This window comes from Chiloscyllium plagiosum, unplaced genomic scaffold, assembly GCF_037043375.1.
Source record: "Chiloscyllium plagiosum isolate Xiang-an unplaced genomic scaffold, Cpla_swu_hap1 HiC_scaffold_27, whole genome shotgun sequence".
NCBI lineage: Eukaryota > Metazoa > Chordata > Chondrichthyes > Orectolobiformes > Hemiscylliidae > Chiloscyllium > Chiloscyllium plagiosum.
Genome location: NW_028270165.1, coordinates 39011791 through 39031850, shown reverse-complemented (window position 1 = coordinate 39031850; position 20060 = coordinate 39011791). Strand labels below are relative to the sequence as shown.

Genomic DNA, 20060 nt, shown 5'->3' with positions numbered 1-20060 from the left:
TACAACCTCAACATGATGTCCCAACCCCTATACTCAATGGTGTGAACAATGAATGCTATGCTGCTAAATGCCTTCTTAACTGCCCTGTCTACCAGTGATGCAACTTCTTACGAACTATGTACCTGAACACCACTCCCCCATGTCTGTCTGTTCTATAACATGACCCAGGGCCCTACCATTATCAGTACAAGTCCTGCCCTTTCTTGTTTTAGCAAACTGCAACCCCTTGCTTGTATTAATACCTCTCTCACACATGCTCCCCCTCAGACACACACACACATATATACCCCCCAATACTCTCTCAGGCTTATACTCCATCACACTCACACTTTACCAAGCATGTACACACTCTCACGCACAAACTCACATGCACCCACACACAATTCTATGGGGTGAATTTGTATTGGCAGAATTATATTTGCAGATGTATTCAATTTTGCTAAAAAAGCACACAATTTCCAGGCAGTCAATCCATGTAATATTTTATGAATTTGGAAATAGAACCAGTCTGACTCACGATTGGAAAACTGTCAGACTCAATTCTCAGGAAGAAAGTGAGGACTGGAGATGCTGGAGATCAGAGCTGAAAAGGTGTTGCTGGAAAAGCGCAGCAGGTCAGGCAGCATCCAAAGAGCAGGAGAATCGACGTTTTGGGCATGAGCCCTTCTTCAGCCCTTTCCTGAAGAAGGGCTCATGCCCGAAATGTCAATTCTCCTGCTCCTTGGATGCTGCCTGACCTGCTGTGCTTTTCCAGCAACACATTTTCAGACTCAATTCTCACACCTTTAAATGCATTGTCTGAGCTGAGATGTCATCTTTTTTATAAAACCTCAAGTCACATTCTTGAGATGACTTAAAAGATGTTCTGGCAGTTACACATTAATGAACCAATACCTGCACCCATTCTAAGAGATGAAAGACTTGACAGCAATCTAGGCTTGTTCAATATATTCCATCAGTTGCATGATACTGATCTTTTGATATACGTTCTGTGTCTTACAATGCTGCTCCACAGCTACCCGATGAAGGAGCAGCACTCAGAAAGCTAGTGCTTCCAAATAAACCTGTTGGACAACAACCTGGTATTGGGTGATTTCTTTTAACTTTATCAACCCAGACTAATACCGATACCTCCACATCATTTCTAGTGAACACAGCCCAAACGTCCTGGTGCTGTCAGTAAACTTTACAATGCTGATGAAACAACGCAGTACCTGAAAGATTTACAATTTCTCACGATACTAGCTTCTCATTCACTGTTCCATCTGATACATGACATTGGAAACTCAGTGCAGGAGGCTGAAATGAAGGAGCAGCTTTAAACTAAAAATCTCTTGGAGCTCAAAGCTTTCAATAAGAGTCTGAGCCCGGCGGTAAGTTCAGGTAACCTTTATTGTGACTCAACTTAGTTACATCTTCAGATTCCCCCCTGCAAAAAGGCATAGACAAAGTAGCTGCTTTTTAAACAGCTCAAGATCAAAGCCCACACATACCCCACTGTCTTTACTATTGGGCAGCACCAGGTTGTAATTGGATCCTTGGCACAGCCGTAATCCGGAGGAAGTATTGCCTCACTTAGCAATTTCAACCCATACCCTGTATCCTGGTAAGTTTCTCCCTGCTCATTTGCCAGTGGGGAGAGGGCAGTGTAGAGTCAACCAGACTGCTGTGGGTCTGGAGTCATGTGTTGGCCAGACCGAGTGAAGGATGAAGATGGAACGACTGAATGAATACTCTCCCACAATGGCGGTTCCCTTTCCTAACAAGGGAGAGAGTGAATCAGATGGGGGCTTTCTCCCCCGCACCACCCACTCCCTCTGCCATCTGTTGTGGTGGGATTCAAACCCGGGAGTCCCCGGAACCGGATTGATAGTCCAATCGATAATGGCACTCGGCCGTCACTCCTTCAATCCCCCTGCGATGGCACGTGAACTCGCTGGTGCTTCCGCAGGTGGGAGGAGCGGGCGAAGCCCTTCCCGCACTGAGAGCAGGTGAACGGCCTCTCCCCGGTGTGGATCCGCTGGTGCCTCAGCAGGGTGAAAGATGTGCTGAAGGCCTTCCCACACTCGGGGCAGCTGAAGGTCCTCTCCCCCGTGTGGACCCGCTGGTGGGCCAACAGGGTGAAAGATGTGCTGAAGGCCTTCCCGCACTCGGGGCAGCTGAAGGTCCTCTCCCCCGTGTGGACCCGCTCGTGGCTCCGCAGGTGGGAGGAGCAGATGAAGCCCTTCCCGCACTGAGAGCAGGTGAATGGCCTCTCCCTCGTGTGGATGCGCTGGTGGATCAGCAGGGTGGAGGAAGTGCTGAAGGCCTTCCCGCACTCAGGGCAGGTGAACGGCCTCTCCCCCGTGTGGACCCGCCGGTGGGCCAACAGGGCAGAGAAAAACATGAAGGCCTTCCCACAATCTGGGCAGTTGAAGGGCCTTTCCCCTGTGTGGTCCCGCTGGTGCGCCAGCAGGTGGGAGTAATGTCTGAAGGCCTTCCCGCAGTCGGTGCAGGGGAATGGCCTCTCCCCGGTGTGACTGCGCCGATGAATCTCCAGGGCAGACGGGAAACGGAAGCCTTTCCCACAGTCACCACACTTCCACGGTTTCACCACGGGGCGGGATTCCTCAGGTTTCTCCATGGATGAAGCCTCAGCCACACACAATCGAACTTCCAGCCCCTTCCTGTCGTGAATTCCTCTTTCCAGGTTGAATAGCTGCTACACGCTCCACGCACAGTGCGCTGCAACAGTGGGGTCTCTCGTCCAGTCCCAGTGATGCTGAAAACATACTCACTCAGTCAGGAACCAAAAAGCTTTGATCCCTCTCAGAGAAATCAGTCGAAAATCGTTGCGGTCCTGGTGGACTGAGTGACTGTCAGACATTGACGGCGAAGTGAGGATCGCAAATGCTGGAGAGTCAGTCGAAAAATGTGGCACTGGAAAAGCACAGGGATGTCAGACAGCATCCGAGGAGCAGGAGGGTCAATGTTTTGGGCATAAGCCCTTCATCTGTTGATTGAGAAACTTCCACCATCAGATCTTCAAATACGCTGTAAAAAGAGATTACAAAAGCCATCACTGTCAGTGCAGGGTAGAAATTCTGAACAAGCAATTCTACTTTCTGTGGAATATTCTTTTCTTTTATTATTCCACAAAATGGAAAGCACCATCCCACTCTCTCTCCCCCTCTGTTCTCACTCCGCTCTAACTAATTCCCCTGCAGGCGCTGATTCAGGATCTTACAGGGGCAGAAAAAGCAAAAACATCAAGACTGACATCACTCTGAATTTTGGATACCACCACCTGAAAGTTAATATCTTTCACAACATTGGGATCCTGCTGAGGGTGAGCAGGTCTGATTTTGGGAAGCAAATACAATGTGTGTCAATTCAGGATGAACCTGCCACGCAGCTTCTTGAGGAACAACCAGACACAAAATGGTTAACATCCCTGGGAAGGGGAAGCAAAATGAGACATCAACGTCTTAACACTGACACCAGAGAGAAATTGAATATACTGACATGGCAAACATTAGTGGAAAGCCAGAGTCATAGAGGTATACAGTACAGAAACAGACCCTTCGATCCAACTCGTCTGTACCGACCAGATATCGTAAATCAATCTGGAACCGTTTGCTCACACGTGGCCCATAGATGGGGTCATCCCCACCCCCCTGTCCTGAGACCTTGATGCCTCCAAGCTGACCTTCAAAGGTTTGTTTTTTCCCTCCATTCTTTCCCGGTTGTCTTTTGTAAGTTTTGAAAACTTTCCCAATCCTCTGAGTATAGGATTTGGGCAGTTGTGTTGTCGCAGTACAGGACATTGGTTAGGCCACATTTGGAACATTGCGCACAATTCTGGTTTCCTTCCTATCAGTAAGATGTTGTGAAACTTGAAAGGGCTCAGAAACATTTACAAGGATATTGCCAGGGTTGGAGGATTTGAGCTAAAGGGAGGCTAGGGCTGTTTTCCCTGGAGCGTTGGAGGCTAAGGGGTGACCTTATAGAGGTTTATAAAATCATGAAGGGCATGGATAGGATAAATAGGCAAAATCTTTTCCCTGCAGTGGGGGGAAGGGGAGGTCCAGAACAAGAGGGCATAGGTTTAAGGTGAGGGGGGGGAAAGAAACAAAAGAGATCTGAGGGGCAACCTTTTCACACAGAGGGTAGTAAATGTATAGAATGAGCTGCAGGAGGAAGTGGTGGAGGCTGGTACAATTGCAACATTTAAAAGGCACCTGGATGGGTATATATGAATGGGAAGAGTTTGGAGGGATATGGGCTAGGTGCTGGCAGATGGGACTAGATTGCGATGGGATATCTGGTCGGCATGGACAAGTTGGACGGAAGGGTCTGTTTCCATGCTGTATATCTCTATGACTAGTTGGACTTAAGGGTCTGTTTCTGTACTGTATGACAACTGGCAGCGACTGATGTAGAAGGACGCTGAGGCTCCTTTGTCCATCCACACATCGTTCCTGATGAAGGGCTCGTACCCAAAAAGCCAACTGTCCTGCTCCTCAGATGCTGCCTAACCTACTGCTCTTCCAGTACCACACTTTTTGACCCTGATCTCCAGCATCTGCAGTTCTCACTTTCTCCACATCCAATTACATCTCCATTTAAACAATGCACTTCCTTTCTACTTTTTGTTTCCCACAGCAAAGGCTATAACTTCATATTGTGGTACTGCATTTGCCATGTGTTTGCCAGTTGTGGTCTTCTCTATATCGGGGAGAGCGAGCGCAAACTTGGGGAATGGTTCACTGAGCATCATATCTGGGTCCACAGAGCCGACCAGAGTTCCCAGTCACCACCCATTTCAATTCCCCTTCCCACCCCCTTTCTGACATTACCATCTTTGGCCTCCTCTATTGCCACAACGAATCAAACCGCAAACTGGAGGGACAACATCTTAATAGAGAAGGAAGTAAGCAATAAATAATAGACCCCTACAGAGTGCTGAGGAAAAAAGGGACCTTACTGTCCAAGTTCAGAGATCCCCAAAGGTATCAGTACAAGTAAAACGGGGAATGAGGAAGGCAGATGGATGGGTATGTGAATAGGTGGGGTTTAAAGGGATATGGGGAGAAAGTGAGGTCTGCAGACGCTGGAGATCACAGCTGAAACTTTATTGCTGGAACAGCACAGCAGGTCAGGCAGCATCTAGGGAACAGAAGATTCGACGTTAGAAGGGCATGTGCCCGAAACGTCGAATCTTCTGTTCCCTAGATGCTGCCTGACCTGCTGTGCTGTTCCAGCAATAAAGTTTCAGCTTTAAAGGGATATGGGCCAAGTGCTGATAAATAAGATAGATTAATTTCAGATATCTAGTCAGCATGGACGAGATGGACTGTTTCTGTGCTGTACAGCTCTATGGCCATCCACTTCATTTTGAAATGTTTGCACTACCACTTGGAACATCCTGTTAGGGTTCAGAGAGTGCCAGGTCCTGACATCTCCTTCCTCATGTCTCCTATGTATTTTAAGTCAAAAATACCATTTGTATGTTCCTGGGTTAGTACTTTAAATACACAGACACATACAATATAATCAGAGTTTCTACTCGGTAGAGACAGTGATGATTTATTTCAACTTGCTAACAGGGTATCATAAGTGGAGGATCTGCAGACAGAAATCTTGGAAGAAATTCCATAACAAGATCTGACAGGGTCACTCAATATCATTGGGGGGTTGAATCTGGAAAGAGAAATCCATTCGACCTGCTTCAAAGAGGAACTACCAGTGAACTGAGCTTTAACTGGTTACACAGAATAAGTGTATGTGTCCCAGTGAACTGACAATGGGAAGGAGCTTTAACCAGTTACACAGACAGAGGGGCTGGGGCATTTATTTTACCCCTGGAGCATCAGAGCCTGAGGGGTGACCGTAGAGAGGTTTATAAAATCATGAGGGGCATAGATAGGGCAAATAGCCTAGGTCTTTTCCGCCCAGGGTGGGGGAGTCGAAAACTAGAAGGCATAGGTTTAAGGTGAGAAGGGAAAGATTTGAAAGGGACCTAAGGGACAACTTTTCATGCAGAGGGTTGTGCATGTATGGAATGAACTGCCAGAGGAAGTGGTGGAGGTGGGCACAATTGCAATGTTTAAGAGGCATTTGGTTGGGTATATGAATAGGAAGGGTTTGGAGGGATATGGCCTGGGTGCTGCCAGGGGGAATTAGATTGGATTGGAATATCTGGTCGGCATGGATGAGTTGGAGCGAAGGGTCTGTTTCTGTGCTGGTTATGCTAATCCCTGTGGCCTTATTCCAGATCGATCCATATCTGCAGGCAAGACACGACTGACTCCAACTGAGAGTCGCTCTGGTCACCGCCTCCGTACCCCTTGGAACGATTCGGCACCCTTCTCAGTCCACGTCCACCACATGACCGAAGCAATGATTGGTTGTGTTCTTACTCTAATTAATGTTATGCGTGCCTTTCACTCCCAGGAGCGTGCGGCCTACAGCGATGTTCCCTCCCTTTCAGCCTTGTCACGGGTAGAGCCTGGTTTGTTGGTGCTCATCAAGAACTGGACTGGCAAAGGTCTCCAACCTCGTTGGGATGGCCCCTTCCAGGTTTTACCTCCCACCCCTACGGCGGTCCCAGTCGCTGGGTGCTCAGCTTGGGTCCAACTGCACCGTTGTAAATTGATTGACCCCACCAATCAAAAGTGCCGAAGAGGAGGAGAGAATCCTGGATCTCAACAAAAGGAGTGGACCCTGTCCAGTTGGGTTTTTGAATTTTGCTGTTGTTCTAATGTTAATCTTATTACAGATACTTGAACTAAGAGGAGGGACATGTGGGGGATCGCTTATCTCCTCACCTTTCTGATCACATACAACATCCTGATGGGGAACGCCACTAAGTATGGATGCAACCAGGAATGATCAGAGATTATCCACCGCCCATGCTGAGGAGATGTCGTCCAGTGCACCGGACCAGACGCCTTTGACGTGTGGAATGTGATGAAGATTGATTATTGCAATGGACCCTTACATCAGAAAGACCAGATGGTCCATCTGGACAGTAGAAAACAGTGGGAGTTACCATGTTGTTACCATTTTTTTTATTTTACCTGCAGACGCAAGCCTAGTGAGGATAAAAATGATCAACTCAGGAACACCATCCCTTTTTGCAGGTCGGGCCAACTTGAGAAAAGGGAAGCCTGATAAGGGAAACTCCTCAATCCACAAACAACTTATTTATACAGGCGCACAGAACGCTATTCACCCCAGAGGCAGTAGTATGTTACTCCTCTCTATCAGAAGGTGACTTACTTGACCCATCCCCAGTCCCCGATTCCATTCTATTCATCAGACTTCCTCCTGCTGACCCTGTGAAGAGAAATATCACTTTCCAACAGCTCCGGTCTGTGTATACAAACAGCTGGTGTAACACTGGCTGGGGTACAGCAGGCCTTATGCTGCACATGGACCTGGAACGGAACCCTTCCCTTGCACATTTATAGGCCTTTTCTCTTTTCAGAATCTGATACTGTCACCAAGACCATGTACAATAGAGCTAAGGGAGAGCTCAATGGGAACAGCATTCTGAGGACCATTGTCTCCCATACAGTGCGAGTGCTCGAGTCACTTGGCCCATTTTTTTTTTTACAGCGCTCAAGCAACCCCTCTTGCAAAACGTCAACCCTTTCCTCCTGTCAACCTGACCAGACCCCCTGCTGTAACATTTCAGTAACCTATTTTGACAAACTCTCCGTAATATACACCAAACCAGACTATTATTTCTTCAGCTAAGGTAAAGCTACCAATTTCCTTGTCCTGGATGGCAAAGATGTCCCTCAGAAGGTCACTGTCGGAGCCGTTGTTCCCACAACAGTACCTTGTCCTGGCCAGTGGACAAGTCGATGGAACCTCCATCTGAGGAGGATGCAGCGGTTGGTCTCAGCCAACCTTGCTCCAACTGGAAGGATTCCAAAGAGTATGATCTCCAGGACAAACCAAGAGAGAGCTTTACAGGTCTGAGTTCTCAAAGGATTCCCTGGGCCACCTCAAATCTCCACTTTAACATGGGAGGTAGGACAAAATGGCTTCTGCTTGGCTAACTCGGTGGGACTGAGTCAGGCAGATACTCACGACTCAGAACAAACAAGATACCACAGACTGATATAAATCCAGTGAAAAAAACTGCAAATGTGAACCTAATCATCAATCGCAGAAGTAACGGTTTAATCCTAACCGCCAGACATGACAAATACGATTCCAAGAACAGGTTGTCTACAAGAAATTATGAGAGATTAGATTATATTCCCTACAGTTTGGAAACAGGCCCTTCGGCCCAACCAGTCCACACTGACCCTCCAAAGAGTAACCCAGCCAGAACCATTTTCCCTCTGACTATTGCACCTAACACCATGGGCAATTTAGCATGGCCAATCCACCTGACCTGCACATCTTTGGACTCTGGGAGGAAACCGGATCACCCGGAGGAAACCCACGCAGACAGGGGGAGAATGTGCAAACTCCATACAGACGGTCACCCAAGGCTGGAATCGAACCTGGGACTGTGAGGCAGCAGTGCTAACCATTGAGCCACCGTGCCGCCCTAGGCTAAGTCAAAAATGCATGAGGACCTTGCGGGATCTGATTGGTTGTTACTATGTGACCATGCTCAATGTCTGACTCTAAACAATGTACATAAGTTCTATACAAACTCTGTAAAAGTTGGCGGATTCTTTTGGCACTCTAGGAGTACTCATCGGTGGCCCAGTGGTTCGCACTGCTGCCTCACAGCACCAGGTGTCCCAGGTTCGATTCCAGCCTCCGGGGGCTGGCTGTGTGGAGTTTGCACATTCTCCCCATGTCTGCATGGGTTTCCTCCAGGTGCTCTGGTTTCCTCCCACAATCCAAAGATGTACAGTTTGGTGAATTGGCCATGCTAAATTGCCCATAATGTTAGGTGCATTAATTATAGGGAGATGGGTCTGGGTGAGCTACTCTTCAGAGGATAGGTGTGGACTGGTTGGGCCGATGGGCCTGTTTCCACACTGTTGGAATCTAATCCTTCTGGGCTGATCAGAGTCTACTGACCCGGCTGTATCAAAGAATAAACTATTGCTTGTATGATTGACAAAAGAGTCATTTCCAGGTGTGTTTATTGACCAATCCCAGAAATCCGAAGATCCGGACAGCAGTCCAGATCATCAGAACGACCAGATAGGAAACGGTTAATGTCTCCAGAATGTGGGGAGCAAAATAAGACACCAAGGCGTTAACACCAACACCAGGGAGAAACTGAACATACAGACGTGACAAACATTTGTGGCAAGCCAGAATCACAAATGTACAGCACAGAAACAGTCCCTTCAGTCCATGCTGACCAGATATCCTAAATCAATCTAGTCCCATTTGCCAGCACTTGGCCCATGTCCCTCTAAATGTTTCCCAACATATACCCATCCAGATACCTTTTAAAGGTTGTAATTGTACCAGCAGTCACCACTTCCTCTGGCAGCTCATTCTTTACACACACCACCCTCTGTGTATAGGAGTTGCCCCTGAGGTTTCTTTTAAATCTCAGCCTCACCCTAAACTATGAGCAATCCCAGATCAAAGATCTTGTCTATTTACCCTCGCCATGCCCCACATTGTTTTATACAAGGTTGTAGGGTCACCCCTGTGGGATATAGGTAAAGCAGTGTTACTTCTGCAACCATAATTGCTTCTGCAAGGTAAATGAACTAACGCCAGGGTATAATTGTTTCAGCCAAGAGTGGAGTTAACAAGAATGAAAGCAATGTGAAGGAAATATATAATTGCTTTTGTATTAGCTAAAATGTGCATACATGAAATGTGCCTGTAAACAATGGTGGATGTTACAGACAAACAGATAAAGGTGCTGTGAGGGAAGGGGGTGTAGGTTAAGCTAGATATGCTCGTAAAGCTATAACCATCTGTTTCCTGCTTCTGCAAAAACAAAAAAAAACACAATCAAAGAGGTCAGAAGGCTCAGTGTCGGCGAAAAATGGGAGGAAATGTTGCTTTCGCAAACACAGAAGCAGCTTGCAATGAAAGAGGATATACGCTAACACATTGTTCACGCACAAAGCCGGATAAGGCAAGAAATAGACAAGAGTAATGGGCGCCACCGGGAAAGAATGGAGGGACAAACCGATCTTTTGCGGGTCAGCTTGGAACATCAGGGCAGGGGGGAATGGGAATGAGGGAAAGAAGCTGAATGTGCTGGAGGAAGAACAGAGGATGCAAAACCGGCTTGAAGCTGAAATGAGGAATATTGCATGTGATGTACTTGTACCTGTTGCAGTTACTGGTGGGAATCGGGTGCATTTTAAACATCAAAACAGAAAAGATATCCAGCCCTCCCCCTTCCCAATCTCTATCCTTCAGTCCCTCCTCACCCGGGTAACTAAGACACATACCTGAGTTTGCGGAGTCTGCTCCCTCCCTGCATTCACTCCAGTTGCTACAAGTGACCAATTTCCCCTCCTCCCATCTCTGTCTCCCTCCCAAGATGAAGAGTCGTCCTGAGTGCGGGAGATTCACTTTGAAACTGACAGGGCCACTTCCGCGTTGTGACGTCAATAAAGGACCGAGGAGCGGGACGAAACCAACAGCGGGACGCCGCACTGCGCATGCGCTGCACCTGCAGCAGACGGGGAGGAGAACACACTTTCGAAAAAACCCTCCCTTCAGAGAATCCCCACAGTGTGGAAGCAGGGCACTCGGCCTCACCGACCCTCCCAAGGGTCACCCACCCACACCCATTCCCCTGTCCCCATTGCTCTTCATTTATCCCTGAGTCATGCACCTTGCCTGCATATTTTGCCTAATTTAGCATGGGTAAAAACAATGACTGCAGATGCTGGAAACCAGATTTTGGATTAGTGGTGCTGGAAGAGCACAGCAGTTCAGGCAGCATCCCAGGAGCAGCAAAATCGACGTTTCGGGCAAAAGCCCAACATCAGGAATAAAGCATAGCCAATCCACCCTCACCTGTACATCCCTCGGCACCATGGGTAATTTAGCACGGCCAATCCACCCTAACCTGCACATCCCTGGGCACGATGGGTATTTCAGCATGGCCAATCCACCCTAACCTGCACATCCCTGGGCACTATGGGTAATTTAGCATGGCCAATCCACTTTAGATTAGAGTGGTACTGGAAAAGCACAGCAGTTCAGGCAGCATCCGAGGAGCAGGAAAATCGACGCTTCGCACAAAAGCCCTTCATCAGGAATAGAGGCAGGTTGCCTGCAGGGTAGTGAGATAACTGAGAGGGGGTGGGGTGGGGTGGGGTGGGGTGGGGGTGGGGAGAAAATAGCATAGAGTACAATGGGTAAATGGGGATGGGGTTGGAGGGGATAGGTCAGGGAAGAGGGTGGTGGAAGGTAGCAAAGAGTACGATGGGTGAATGGGGGTAGGGATTGATAGAGATAAATTTCAGGTTGTCAGTTGTATGTTGATTTTAATGAATATAAAGGGTCTTTTAAGAAATAGTTTTAAGCTAAGAAATTACTTGTAGCTGACCACAAAAAAAAGGGCAGCAGGGGCATTTCGCAATAAACTCATAGTTTGTAGGTCTGCTTTTTGGACTATCAAGATAGTAAAGGATGATCTCAGAAGTCAGACGGTTAGATAAGAGGAACTGGACAAAGTAACAGGAAGGCTGTAACGAACAAGGACAGCCAAATAAGGCAGATTTAAAGAAAAACAAGCGAGGTAATTAATAAGTATGATAGGCTTAAGCTTGGGTGCAGGGAATTACCAAATGAAGGAATAACGGGTGCAAGTAATAACCAAATAAAGTGATAGAATGAAATAGATACGTTAGGGCCCGTGTGTCCATGAAGAAGGAGCACGCGGTGTCCACCAACACCCTGGAGTTATTCAGGGAGAGGTGGGCGCCGCAGGGAGTGGAGTGCATCATTTCTCCCTCCAACTCTATTTTGATTTAGTCCGTACCCTCCCCTTCACTGTTTTGATCACACAGCACTGCCCTTTGATGTGAAGGGCAGTGTTTGTCACTGGCCACCCGGGTGTTTTCCTATCTTCCTGGTGGTGGAAATTGAATAAAGATTTGTGCACTTTGTGTCTTTCACTGTGTCTCACACCTGCACACACACACACCATGGGAAAAAATAATAGAATGAAATAGACACTTATGATAGGTTTATTACTCAGTGTAGGGTGTTGAGAGAGCCCTCAGAAAAGTATAAAAAGCTCTGTATTTTACTGTCGGGTATGACTCTCTTCATAAAGCCACCCATTTTGCAAGATGTTCGAATAAATGTGCTGCTTCGGAACTCTTTGACTCGGACTGAAAATTATTGATTAAGTGGGGTTTGTTTCTCACAGCACTATTTAGCATGGCCAATCCACCCTAACATGCACATCCCTGGGCACTATGGGTAATTCAACATGGCCAATCCACTTTTGATTAGAGTGGTGCTGGAAAAGCACAGCAGTTCAGGCAGCATCCGAGGAGCAGGAAAATCGACGTTTCGGGCAAAAGCCCTTCATCAGGAATAGAGCCTGCAGGGTGCAGAGATAAATGAGAGGAGGGTGGGGGTGGGGAGAGATAAATGAGAGGAGGGTGAGGGTGGGGGTGGGGAGAAAGTAGCATAGAGTACAATAGGTGAATGGGGGTGGGGATGGAGGGGATAGGTCAGAGAGGAGGGTGGGGGAGGTAGCAAAGAGTACAATGGGTGAATGGGGATGGGAATGAAGGTGATAGGTCAGACAGGAGGGTGGAGTGGCCTGTTCGGATCTGAACTCTGCTTGGTTAAAGGTGGTCCGGAGTCCGTGTAGGATGAGTTGGTTACGGAGGCGGCACTGAGGAAGCAAATGTGGCTGTGGTAGCGAGTCTGTTTCAGGACATGATTGAAGAGCTTCAGGGCAGAGGAAATGACCTGGGAGTTGCAGTGGGAGAGGGATTCCTTGAGATTCTTGTAGATAGAGGAGGAAACCTTCTTCAATGCAGGCATCCTTGCAAGAGGATTCACAGTAGGGTTAAAATCAACTAGGTAAAAACAAGGACTGCAGATACTAGAAACCAGATTGTAGAATCACACAACTCCAGGCTGTAGTCCAACAAGCTTCTTTGGAAGCAGTAACTTTTGGAGTTCTGCCTCTTCATCAGGTGGTTGTGGAGGATAAGATCCTAAGGCACAATTTAGAGCAAAACATTCCAGCGTCCTGCCACTGAAATGGTATATTGAACAAACCTGGATTGTTAAGTCTTCCACCTTTTCAAATAGGTTGCAGGTCTCATTACAATGTAAATCCCAGAATTTCTTGTTGTCACCTTCTCGAGATAACAAGGTTTTATAGTAAAAGCTCACATCTCAGCTCAGACAATGCATTAAAAGTGTCAGGTCAGAGTCTGTCTGTATCCCAATCTTGAGTCGGACTGGTTCTGTTTCCAAAGTCGAATTTACAAACTATTACATGTATTGACTGCCTGCAGATATTTCCTTAAAAAAATGCACATAGAATATATCTGCAAATATACATCTCCCACCCCCCCCCCCCCCCCCCCCCGCCACACACACACACACACACACACACGCACAAGTTTGTTGAGTGAATTCGTACTTGGAGAATTATGTCTTACTTTGCTCAAAAACTGCATGAATCCATGTAAGATTCTGTAAATCAGTTTAACCATTGTGGCACAGAGTCTCACACAGGGGAACTCACACCTTCAATACATTATCTGGGCTGACGCGACACCAATTGGTAAAGTTCACTTGAGGATTTAACTATTTTAAAAGGTTTTCTGATTTACATTTGAAAGAACTGAAACTATCATGGTCATTCGAACAGATGAGAGACTTACCACCAATCCACGTCTTTTTCAATATATAGTTTCAGTTACATCACACTATAAACTGTTGCTATAAATTCTGTGTCTTACAATTTTATATTCCACAATCTCCTGATGAAGGAGCTGCACTCCGAAAGCTACTGCTTCCAATTAAACTTGTTGGACAGAATTTCTCAAGTAGGGCACCATACGAATCCTGGGAGACTGCTATTTCTTGTTTACTTCATAATGAACAAACATTAAGCACGACCCCCTATTTATTTCTAATTTTGTTTCATTTTTCTTATTTAATTCTCTTCGATGATGTGGGAGAATTGTTAGATTTGGGTCAGCCATTTGGTCACATATTAAAGCCTGGAAACCATTTTGAATCTCAGCTTAGTGCCTGCTTGTTAAAGGTTGTGTTTCCCAGGCTCAGTGGAGACGGTTGGCCTTGCAGCTGTGCTGCTTCTGATAAACAAATTCTTTCCCGACATGGGGCTTTATTTCCATCCCCCACAGTTGGCGAGTCAGGCAGGAGATACCCTGGTCCTGCCAGGTCACCGGCCGATATCCTTTGAGAGATGAAATATAGAGGGTGGTTGCTGCTTTTGTTGGGTCCAAAATAAAGAGGAAAGCTGGCCAGGGACAAAAGTGCTGTTAGAAATGTTGATACAATTCTCCCTACTCAGCCACAAGATACGAGTGAGAGAACTCAACAGGGTCCTAGCGTCTGGACGTAATGTTGCTGAGAGCACTTGTGCTTTACAAAGTTAGTAATAATGAATTTGCTTACCCCAGGGTTACGAGAGGTGAAACCCTATTTGATAAGCCCAGGACCCACACTGAGGTCCGTGGCATGCTTCAAGGTGCCCCCGATCTGTTTGAGTGCCCAATGTTAGTTTTAATTGACGAGTAGAAATCTGAAGTATAATTGCTCGCTTCAGGACGTCCAGACTTGAATGAATTTGGCACACAGGACACATTGGGCAACTATTAACTGAGACATGTAGAAGGTTGAAGAGTGTTACAGAGAGAGAGGCGCGCAGGCAGAGGCGGGCATAAGCGGGCAGAGAGAGGGGGGGGGGCGCAGGCAGGCAGAGAGAGAGAGAGAGTGAGAGGCGCAGGCAGGCAGGGAGAGAAAAAAAAGAGAGCCGCAGGCAGGCAGACAGAGAGAGCTTCATTCCTGATGAAGGGCTTTTGCCCGAAACGTCGATTTTGCTGCTGCTCCTCGGATGCTGCCTGAACTGCTGTGCTCTTCCAGCATCATTGATCCAGAGAGAGTGTGTTTGTTAACCACCTCCTTGCCTGGTCAGCCTTTTTCCCTGTCTACAATTTGCTTTTATAGAATCACCTCGCGTACATTGTTATGAATATTGTCTAATAAGAGTAGATGTATTTAGTCGATGAATCAAACCATCCCAATGACTGAAACAGCTGACACTCTAGTGTTGGTCAAGTGGGAAATATTTGCATCAGTTAACCAAAACTCTTCAGAGTTTACATTCACGGGTACGCCAACCCTCAGCATTAGGACCGGGACATATTGGAGCTGAGATGGAAAGGCCCGTTCCTAGTCCTGCTGGGTTTCCCAGTCAGCAGTCAAGGTCAAGGGGAGGCCGCATGGACACACACAACACAATGCAAACGAGCGCCACCTCCTGGAGGAACACCAGAAGACCCCGTCAGAGACACATATTCAGCCTTCATTCGTGAATGCCTCAGCCTGATCATTCTGCCTTTCACTGCACTATTCCTTATCTTTCTTTCACTAATTATGTTTGATTGGGCCTGATAACCTCTAGTAAACAGGAATTACAGTTTAATACTTTTTTTATGCACAGAAGGTCAACCACTCTCGCTGCTGGCTATGTGCCCATACCCCTATCCATCCCGAACTCATACCAAGCGAGCCCTTATGGAGTTTGAGCAACTTGCAGCTTTCTTTCCCCCTGCCTTTGGAACTGCTCGATTGGAAATCAAAGTCACCCCGCAGACAATCCTGTGCTCGGCTCAGTTCACTGTTGTGGCCCTCCCCTCCAGCGATCTCCCAGATGCCGAGATTTTCCATTCCTGATAAAACCCCGATGATGATTCCCAATCCCTGGAGCCTTCTGCCCCTGTCCTTACTGAACCCGAGGACTATCAGTCCGATTTCCAAGCACCAACCCCTGACAATCCCCCTGGCTCTGGGTATACTCCCCCTTTTGCTGACACCCACAATCTCCTCTTTTTAATAAAAAAGGAGGGATTGTGAGAGAATGTAATCAAAATTCAGAAAACTGCATGGAAGCCATTTTGTCACAAAGCATGTTTGCAGTAAAATGTAGCCTGTTAACATAATGCTGTCTGAGCCCTGGCTGAGGAATTCTGTTTTGATAGCCTGACCTTGCAGCTGCAGGCTGTCTCTGCTCCTCAGGCCATTAGACTGTGCTGCTTCAGAGAATGATGGATTGGTTCTCTCTGTCCCTGATCGGTAATTCGAGCTGAGCTGAACCTGCAGTATAAGATAACATTCAGTTTTGTAGACATTAAGAAATGTAGGTCTGGACAATGTATGTGAACCTTACGACTGCCCCTCAGTTGCATTATTATTGGAGAGTGGGGCTTGTGCTTTACCATAAAACTTGTAACATTCTGTATTTTATTGGAATACGTCAGACTTTATTTTGAACTAAGAGGTATTCCCCAATGGCAACGAATAAAGCTAGTTAATTGCTCAAGGTCTCCTCTCCTGACTACCTTGCTTTAAACGATTTGACACATGAGTTACTTTGTCCCAACAGTACTAATAGTTACATCGAATGGAGAGAGAATTCCTCAAGTAGGGCATTATCAGAATCCTGGGAGAGCCCTATTTCTGGTTTACTTCCTAATGAACAAACATTAAGCCTTTATTTATTTCTGATTTTGTTTCATTTTTCTTGTTTGATTCCCTGCTGTGACTACACTCTGTGTCTGGATGGGTGACAGGCTGAGATTGTGGGTTGGCTTTCGATTGACTGAATGTTTTATTGAAGAAGGGCTTATGCCTGAAACGTCGATTCTCCTGTTCCCTGGATGCTGCCTGACCTGCTGCGCTGTTCCAGCAACACATTTTCAGCTCTGAATGTTTTCTTGTTCTGGAAACTGTAAAAGAGGCGTGAAAGCTTCAGCAGAAGTCCAGCAAAGCTGAGAACAGACCAACATCTTACTCAGTGGGAACAGGGAGATCAGAGGACAGAGAAATCAGGCCGTGAAACCCGAGCTGATACCAGACTACCGTGTGCTCAGTGCTTTGGTGAGCAGTGCCAACCCTCTGCCTTTACCTAGCTTCCCATCTGACTCCCCCCTCAATATTCAGGATCCAATCCTTGCCATCCTGAAGCCATGTGCCTGTAAGGAGTCTCAGACCATAATTATTCACTTCCAATGTGTGCAGTTAATTCATTCACTTTTGTTACAATTTGGCACACATTCAGACTCACCATGTATCTTTTCAGTTTTTGTGACATTAGTATCCAGTTTTCATTGCTGGTATATTTACTCTCCTTGTCCCTTTCTATTGTTCTCTGATATTCATTTTCCACATCACTACATTACTCACCGGCCTTGATTTGGATTGGGGAGAAAGTGAGGTCTGCAGATGCTGGAGATCAGAGCTGGAAATGTGTTGCTGGAAAAGCACAGCAGGTCAGGCAGCATCCAGGGAACAGGAGAATCGACGTTTCGGGCATAAGCCCTTCTTTCCTGAAGAAGGGCTTATGCCCGAAACGTCGATTCTCCTGTTCCCTGGATGCTGCTTGATTTGGATTGGCCATGCTAAATTGCCCACAGTAACAAAGGATATGCAGGTTAAGTGGGTTAACCCATGGGAAATGCATGGTTATAGTTTCATAGTAATAGAAGCAGGAGTAGGCCATTTGGCCCTTCCAGCCTACATTAAGATCAGGACTGATGCATCCATTGTCTAAGCTCCTCTTCCCTGCATTGTCCCACCTACCTTTAATTCCCTGACTTAACAGAGACACTGAGCCTTGCAGCGGTACTGCTACCTGATAAACAAATTCTTTCCTTGCGTGGGAATATCCTTCTCTTTGCAAGGACCTATTGTACACTTATCAGCTACTAGCCAACACGATCCAGACACTGTGTCGCTGGGCAAAGTGACTTAGGTTGCTTTTGTTAATCGTTAAATGATTGTAACCTATATAATCATACAACTCTCTGTTACTCGTCGGAGTGACTTGTGAGCTCCCAAATAGACAGTCAATAACCCAAGGTTTGTGTGTCATGATTACTTATCCAATACTTATTGGTCTACTACGAGTAAGTCACCCACAGCATAATCCACTTCCATCCCTAACATGGATCAAGGGGCCACCCTTTTTTGCCAGACAAGTAAATGTGTCAAGCTCAGGAAACAAAGCCTGTCAAACATTAATAGACACAGATCTAGACCAACCTTTTCCAGAGTCTGTCCCTTCACCTCGATTGACTTTCTTTTTCCCTCAGCTCCTACAAACCAACAGCTGAACCAAAGGATAAGAAAAGAAATGGGAAAGAGGGCGAGAGAAGAGAGTGCGGTACTCCCAGATGTAAAACAGAGGAAGGAAGTTGCAGTCTGGGCTGAAGCTCAATCTTCATTCAGAGAGAGAGGAGCAACAGCAACTTCAGAAGCTCATGGTCGAACTTCCGCATTCAAACAATGGCGGGGGGGACTCTGATTGGCAGGAGGACCAGGCCCCTTCTGGTCCTCCAGGATTTCCAAAAGATTGGTCTCCCCGTCCGTCCGAACGACGCGGGGCGGGGCCCCATTCCGAGCTCACACATGCGCACTATGAACACTGCTCACGGCCCATAGAGCGGTGTCTGGATCGCATGGGATTGTGGGTACTACACCAGCCATTAAAGAGATGAAATCAAGAGTCCCATATGCCTTCTTAACGTCCTTTTTTATGTGTTAATGATGAACACGTCATGAGCTAATCTTTAATCGATTTTCGATTGATACACTGAGTGAAACACTACACGTGTTTAACTCTCTATTTCCAGTTCAGTGTCAGTACAACACTCTTTATCTGTCCTCAAATAAGGACCGAATCAAAAGCCCAACGTCTGTTCCACCCGAAGGTTGTTTTTTTTTAGTTTGCAGTTTCCAATCCTCCGTTTCAATCATTTATTAAAAGTTACTCGTGGTACATGAGCATTGCTGGCTGGCCAGCATTTAGTTCCCCTTGAGAAGGTGATGGTGACCTGCCTTCTTCGACTGCTGTGGTCCACACGCTGTACGGTGACCCATAATGTCCTTACGGAGGGTATTCCAGAATTTAGACCCAGCAACACTGAAGGAACAGCAATATATTTCCAAGTCAAGATGGTGAGTGGCTTGGAGGGGTACTTGCAAGAGTTGTGTTCCCAAGTATCTGTTGCCCTGGTCGTTCTAGAGGAACTGGTTTTTGGTTTGGAAGGCATTTTCTAAGGATCTTTGGTGAATTTCAGTGTTGTGTCTTGTAGATCGTACACACTCCTGCTTCTGAACAGTGGGACAGAGGGAGTGGATGTAAGTGGAGATGGTGCCAATCAAGCAGGCGACTTTGTCCTGGATGGTATCAAGCTTTTTGAATGTTGTTGAAGCTGCACCCATCCAAGCTGGTGGGAGAGTATTCTATTACACTGCAGACTTGTGATTTGTAGAAGATGGGCAAGGTTTGGGGAGTCACAGTATGCCTGACCAGTTGCCTGCTCTTGTTGCCATTGTGTCTGTTGTTAGTCTAGTTGAGTTTCTGGTCAATGGTAAACCCCAAGGATATTGATAGTGGGGTGTTTAGTGACAGTAACACTGTTGAATATCACGGGGCAGTTGTCAGATTCTCTCTTTTGGGGATGAGTCATTGTTTGGCATTGGCATGGCATACATGTTACTTGCCACTCATCAGCCCATTGGATATTGTTAAGATCTTGTTGCATTTCAAACTGAACTGCTTCAGTTTGTGAGGAGTTGTGAATCATGCTGAACATTGTGCAATTATTGGCGAATATCTCCACCTCTGACCTTATGATGGAGGACGGTCATTGATGAAGATGGTTGAGTCTAAGAAGACACTACCCTATGAATTCCTGCAGAAACGTTCTGGAACTGAGATGACTGACCTCCAACAACCAAAGCCATCTCTCTATGTACCAGGTATCCCTGAACAATTCAGATACACAACAATATTTCAAAACTAATTGAAGGAATACAGATGCAACACCCCTTTTCTGGGAGTCTCCAGTGCAAGTTTTTCTGTTCGGGAAACAGTCTGATAA

General features: G+C 46.7%; 1 pseudogene; it reads right to left on the bottom strand.

Moving 5' to 3' along the window:
- The window catches only part of LOC148143679 (uncharacterized), a 41378-nt pseudogene extending 25535 nt beyond the window's left edge, over positions 1 to 15843 (bottom strand).
- Between the last annotated feature and the right edge of the window lie 4217 nt (positions 15844 to 20060).